This window comes from Triticum aestivum, chromosome 3A, assembly GCF_018294505.1.
Source record: "Triticum aestivum cultivar Chinese Spring chromosome 3A, IWGSC CS RefSeq v2.1, whole genome shotgun sequence".
Lineage (NCBI taxonomy): Eukaryota > Viridiplantae > Streptophyta > Magnoliopsida > Poales > Poaceae > Triticum > Triticum aestivum.
Genome location: NC_057800.1, coordinates 669,341,379 through 669,348,596, shown reverse-complemented (window position 1 = coordinate 669,348,596; position 7,218 = coordinate 669,341,379). Strand labels below are relative to the sequence as shown.

Below are 7,218 nucleotides of genomic sequence, written 5' to 3'. Positions count from 1 at the left end.
TAAAACATCATGTCCCCTGCCTCCTGTTACCATCCGCCTTAGACGCACAGTTCGGGACCCCCTATCCGAGATCCGCCGGTTTTGACACCGACATCTCTCTTGTCCAGAAAAAAATAATCAAAACCTTTCGTAGCGTTTGGATTCCATTTGGAAACGATTTCGTAGAAAACAAAATAGGAAAAAAAACAACTGGCAGTTGGCACTGGGTTAATAGGCTAGTCCCAGAAAATGACATAAAATAGCATATAATTGCATATAAAACATCCAAGATTGATACTATAATAGCATGGAACAATCAAAAATTATAGATACGTTGGAGACATGTCAATTATCTTGACAAATGTGGCACATGGAGGATTTATGCCATCTGCAAGTTAGTAACCATCTTGTGACGATTGACAACATAGTTGCAAGGAGGAGCATCTCTAGCAACAAGCCTAGTGAACAGTGGTGACCTAGACAACACATTCAGGTCATTGTGAGAGCCAGGCAATGCAAAAAATGAATGCCAAATCCATAGATCCTCTGATACAATGGCCTCAAGAATGATAGCTCGTTCATTGTAGTGGCCTTTGTAGTTACCTTTCCACCCCACAGGATAATTCTTCCATGTCCAGTGCATGTAGTCGATTGATCCAAGCATCCCAGGTCATCCTCATTCTTCACTCAAAGCCAAAAATCTCTCGGTGTCATCATCATTGGGTGCCCTCAAGTACTCTGACCCAAAGATCTCAATCATGGCTTTTGTGTACCTTCGAACGGCCTCCAAGATTATATCTCCAATGCGGACATAGTCGTCAACGGCACTCAAACAACTGCTATACACTTCAACAAAGGCTCGCACTTATCTCTCCAGATGCACCCCTCCTGAGTTCGAACGAATCATCATGCTTCTACATGAATTTTATGGTGATAAAGAGACTCATTTGCATCCAAAATCTCCAGCAAAAATACTTCTCCAGATAGGCTGCATTCGGGTTGAAATTATCTCTCATAATCTTGGCATGTCCCTGAGCTCTATCTCGGTTGATGTGTATATGACCGAATTGTGATTCTCCTCCCGGCTGCCGAAAATCCTCGTTGAGGATCATGCCAATGGCCACTTTGAAGTCATCATCGTCTTCCTCCTCCTCCTCCTCTGACAAAGAGTCCTCGAAGATCACACCCCTAACCTCTTTATCTTAACTAGAAATGACTCGGTTCATCAATTGACAAATGAAAAAACGAGATGAAAAAGCACAAAAACCACCGAACACTTGAAGGGTGGTGAAGGTGTCACACCCGGCGATGTTGAGCAGCTGCTAGTGGTCGGCAGGGCTTCGAGATGGACAATAGTGGATAGAGTGGCTCGGAGTAAGAAGATTCAGTCCGTCCTGCCGACGACGGGAGCGATGAGACGGAGGCGGCAATGGAGCTGGATTCCGGCAATGGCAGCGACTAGCGACCGTCTAAGAGCGCAGAGGAGACAGTGAGGTGTCAGCGGTGGCACTGTTTATTCGACGGAAGCAACACCGATGACAATGCAGCGTGAGCGTGGGGGAGAGGCCAAAAAATTTGCTCTGTGGGTGGTCAGTCGAGTTAGTAATCGGGGCTACCGTGGAGGATATTTTTTTCTCCTTAAGGACGATAGGGGTTTGGTTAGGTGCCGGTTAGAAGAAGAAAAGATAATTTATCTTCCTCTAACACCGGATAGGGGATCATTAGAGATGCTCTAAGGTACACGATCTAAGCCTCTAAGGTATATCAGGCATTCAGCCTCCTCCTCTTTCTTTCCTTTTATAGTATTGTTGCAATGATCTCATTATGACCGAGCCACTAAGATTCAAAGGGCACTGGTTGTATGGGTACGATATTGTGCTTTCTCTGATAAACCCTTAATTTGTTTTTTGAGCACATGATATATAATCTAGGCTCCATTGGTCCCGATTTAGGGGACAACGCAATACAAAGCCCAAATCTTCGTCACACACACACACACACACACACACACACACACACACACACACACACACATATATATATATATATATATATATATATATATTCCAGAGTGCGTGCACAACACCATATACCCGAACAAGAAAAAAGTATATTTTTTATTTCTTGCATATGAAGTTCACAATATGTATCCTTTACCAATTACCACCAAGGATGCATATTAGTATCTTACGCGAGCAGTTCTTAAAACCGAGGGGCAAAAACTAAAGAGTGATAACACTTTGAAGAATAGTTCAGATGGAATCACCAGAAAGGATTGAGGAAAATGGTTTGGGTGTCGATGCTCCGGGCGCCCAGAATGCCAGGATCAGTTCGGTCCATCATCGGGAGGTAGATGCGGTGGAAACTTCTCATGGGCAGCTTCCTACGATAGGTAGGACACTTCTTCTGTGCCTGGATGGAGGGCTCGATGCACTTCTGGCAGAAGATGTGGCCACAGATAGTTGATGACGCATCGACCAACTCGTTCTTGCAGATTGGGCAGATGAACCTCGGTTTCCTTGGGAGATCCTTTATAGGAGGCACCGGGTGTGCCTCTGTCAGCTTGGGCTGCAGTGTTAAATGAATCTTTAGGGATATACTAACTACCACATTTGCTATGTGTAAACCATAGCGTAGAGCTCTTACGAGGTTGTTGTTGTTGGACTCTGTAGACCAATCATGTTGTGTAGGGTTTATCCCCAAAGACAGCGTGGTGTTCACATGCTCATCAGGAGCTCCCCCTGGAAAGAGGACAACACATGCCAAGTTAGTAACTAGGGATATAGGTCAGGCAAACTGGGAAAGAAAACCTCCAAGACATAGTCTATATGATTGGAAGATGTCAATATGTCATACATGAATGTGGGATAACACTGTGGGGCAGATCATTGTGATATCACATTTCTAACTGATAGAATTAATGGCATACTCAATTTTTTTGGAATTTAAGAGTCTGAAGGAGCATAATGCTGAATTATGATAATACAATTTTCTGGCTAACATTTTAAAGCACTTTTGTCATATAATAGCTACATAGTGGATTTTCCCCCAAAACACATGAGGTAGACTATGAAAAATGCGGTGTTTCTTCAACATATGCTTCACACATAATGAACTTCATTTTTGTCCAATATGCTGCTAGCTATTGGACTTATAGGCTAGAAGCCCCAGGCAGAATAATTTCAACTTAAGATTAGTAAAACTATTAGTACCTGGCAGCGAGGTACCCATGGTCGCACTCTGTGGAACCAAGCCTGCACTAGAAGAAGGATCCATGTTGTGTGTTACATAAGACATTCTAGAAGTTCCACTTGCACCTTGGGTGATATATCCAGGTGAAGATGCTATTTGTCCTGAGGATTGTTGGCTTTGTTGCTGTTGTTGGTTTTGATGAGCAGTCAAGAACCGGAGAGCGAAGTACAAGTATGACTGAATTGCCCCCTTCGCCATATTGCAGTACTCCGTCTACCCAAAAGACCAGAAAATATCAGCAGATATCACATGCAGGCCATTAACTTGTTTGGGTGTCTCCTAAAGGTGAAAATGAAGAAGGAAATACAAGAAGACCTTGTTTGGGTGTCTCCTAAACAAGATTACCTCGATCCTGCTCGCGACCTCTGGCACCCGCTGCTGCCAGTCAGCCGCCATTGGTTTCATTCATATACACTCAATTCTACCAATTCAAGAGCAACTTTGATCATAAAACTTATTTGGATCTGAGGGAGTACAATTTTTCTTGGGTGTTCTACTCATTCCCAATCGGGGCAAAGAAAAGCAATGGCTGCTTACAACTTCTGTCGGACTATGTCGCGCATTAGCACAAACTGGGGATCGACACCCGCGGCGAGGCCCGCCACAACCTGCATCTGCGGTTGCCACGGCCGCATCCCGCAGGCGGCACCAGCGGCCTGACCCATCAGTGTCGTTTGCCGCATGTTCATCTTCGCAGGAGGGGGTAGGACCGTAGGGTAGGATGGCTCACATACGTAGGAGGAGCAAGATATGTAGGGGACGAACTTGATTAACGAGTAACGACGGACTACCCGAGCCTCAAAGTGGTCATGCTGAGCCAGCAGTGTGCTTCCGAGCCAGGGTAATTAGGGCATCTCCAGCCGTTGGCCCCCCAGGGGGCGTCTAAAAGCGCCGCCCGGGGTGAGCCGGCGCAAAAAATGGCCCTGGGGGCGAGTTGGTCCCCAGCCGTCGGCCCCCAGGGCCGCCCCCAGGCGCGTATTAAAAAAAAAGAACCGTTCGGCGGAGTTATGATAAAAACTAGTTAAATTTCGGCCAAACATGGCAAATTTCGGCGAAATTGGGCCAAACATTACATTAACCTAATCTAAAAAAAGAAAGGGGCTGAAGTCGTCGCCGCCATCGTCATCGTCGGCCTTCTCCTCCTTGACGCGGGTGCCCCTGTTGGACCCCTGCCCGGCGTCGCCATGGCGAACAAGCGGCGGTGCGTCGTCGTCGTCGTCGCTGTCGCATAAGACGACGACCCCGCCTTCCTCGCGGCCGCGTCGGCGCTCCTCGAAGCGGCATAGGGCGGCGCACTGGCGCTCCTTCTCCTTCTCGCGGCGCACCTTCTCCGTCGTAATGGAGTCCTGGCGCCCCCATTCGAGGGTCGCGTCGTTGTCGTCGAACTCCGCCTTCACCGGTGCCAGCCCCGGCTCCGTCTTTGGCTTGACGAAGCGCGGGGGAGCCGACGAGGAGGAGGCGCGCCGGCCGCCCTCGTTGATGACGATGCCGATGCTGCGAGTGCGCCGGCCGAGCGGCGTCTCCGCCGCGGGCTCGGCCTTAACGCCGAGTAGCGCCGGAGAGCCGGAGGAGTGTGAAGAAGAGCGTGATGAGGAGGAAGAAGAGGAGGCGCCGAACCTCCTTGGCGCCCATGGCCCGGCGCGTCAGTGCTGCGCCGGGGCGGCCACCCTCGCCGGGCGGTACGCCAACGGCGGGTCGTTTCCGCCCTCGAGGTACGTGAGCACGCCCTCGAGTGTGCGGCCGGGGACGCCCCACCAGAGGTGGCGTCCCTCGCTGTTCTGCCGTTCGTCGACCACCGGCGCGCCGTTGGTGGATGCCAAGCACTGCTGCTGGCGGCGCTCGAAATACGCCGCCCAGGCCGCGTGGTTGTCGGCGGCGTACTGGGGGAGGGAGAGTTCGGCGTCGGTGAGGGACGCGCGCACGATCTCGACCTCCTCGGGGAAGTACTTTCGCTTCACCACGGCGTCGGGCAACGGGGGAATGGGCACTCCCCCGACGCTGAGTCTCCACCCTGTTGGCCCGGCGCGCATGTCCGGCGGCGCCAGGATGTTCGCCTGGAACAGGAGCTAGGACTCCTGTTCGCGGAGCGAACGGCGGCCGAAGCCGTTGGCTGCCGCCTTGTCTCCGGGGAAGCGTTCTACCATGGCGACGGCGGGGCTGGGCGGGCTCAGGAGAGGTAGAGGGAGGGGCTGGACGGCGGCGCTCGGGAGAGGTAGGGAGAGGAAGGGGCTGGACGGTGGCGAGGGGCGGGGCTGGTGTGGGCACAGGCGAGTGGAGACCACCGGCTTTTATAGCCAGGCCGCGCCCGTGTGTACGCATGCGAGGGAGGGGAGGCGTCGGCGCGCCGTCCCGTGACGCGCCGCCCGTGAGGAATCAATGGCAAGGCTGACCGGCGCCATTGATTCCTCGCGGGAACCGAGGCCGTTGGGGGAAGACGAGGCGCCGAGTCGCTGACGCGGCTGGCCCGCGTCTTTTTCGCGTCAAAACAGCTCGCCCCGGCGCCCCCGGGCGCCCCCCAACGCGCCGGGTTTGGCCTGGGTCCGCCGGCGCTGTTTTCGGCCCAAGCCGGCAAAAATCGGGCTCCTGGGGACGCGACTGGGCCGTTTTTTCGGCATCGGCGCGAAAAAATCGCCTGGGGAGGCCTTCCTGGGGCGCGGCTGGAGATGCCCTTAGTAATTATCTTTGGCGCCAGATTACTACCTACCAAAAGTAGCGCCATCGAGTTACTTCTTGCCAGAATCCGCCCTACGGCCGGTGCCACGCGGTAGAATTTTTTGTTTTTTTACTTTAGTTCCTTCCATCGCCTCCATCTCCACCTGCTTTTTTATCTTCCACGTTTCTCTCCTCGTTTGTTTTTGTTGATTTTTTAACCACAACTGATGCCTGCCACATAGAATAAAATCAACATATAAATATATTAATTTGAAACAATCTAAACCAAATCGATGTTTCCCAAAATTACGCCATGCATTAACTCAATCAAATCAAATCAATCTGAGCAAAATCTCAAATAAATCAAAACTTTTTTGTTTTCCCCTACTTATACTTCCATCAAATTATATGTTACTAAAATTGATCTAAAGTATATGTCGGACAAGATTGATGTTTAACCATTAGAGTACGTGCCCGTTACAACACATGAGTTGGTTCCGTCGCCGCCACTCCTTTACCGTTATTTTTCTCCCCATGCCTCCCCTTCTCATGGATTTTTGTTTATTTTTTGGTAATCTCAACCGATGCAGCAGAAAAAAGAACACCATTAATAGAGTAACTTGAAATAATCTAAACCAAATTCATACTTTTCTAAAACACACAAAATAAAAGCATGAAAATAAAGTAACCTGAAATAATATAAATCAAATCGATACTTTCCTAAAATTATTTTATGCATTAGCTCATCAAATCAAATCAAATCTTTTAAAAATCTCAACTAAATTAAAATTTTCCTTGCCTTCCCCTATAGATATATCCAAATCAAATCAAATCTTACCAAAACCTCAAGTAAATCAAAATTTTGGTCGCCTTCCCCTACTGATACGTCTGATGGTGTCCCAGACTAGCGGGTATCAACCTAGTCGGCACATGGTCCTCGGGCCGGGCTGGTGGGCCCTCCTTCTCCTCGAAGCAAACTCCCGAAGCCGCATGTTGGAGGCATGATCAAGACTGCGTTTGCTGAAGACTTGCCGTATACTCCAAGACATGTCCTGCCGCCCCCATGCCTAGATACCGACCTTGTAACCCTAGATGACCTACCTGGCGTGTATATAAGCCAAATGGTTTAACCCGTAAAGGGGACTTTAACACGATCACATTCACCTAGCCCTAGAGTTAGAACACATCTTACAATCTCGAGGTAGATCAACTCTATACTCGATACATCTTCATCAATATAAACAAGAGCAGGACGTAGGGTTTTACCTACATCAAGAGGGCCCAAACCTGGGTAAACATTGTCTCCCTGTTCCTGTTACCACCGATCTGAGATCC

At 49.7% G+C, this 7,218-nt stretch overlaps 1 pseudogene; it reads right to left on the bottom strand.

The window, feature by feature from the left end:
• Nucleotides 1-2,241: 2,241 nt before the first annotated feature.
• LOC123057125 (probable histone acetyltransferase HAC-like 1) lies at nucleotides 2,242-3,866 on the bottom strand (annotated as a pseudogene).
• Between the last annotated feature and the right edge of the window lie 3,352 nt (nucleotides 3,867-7,218).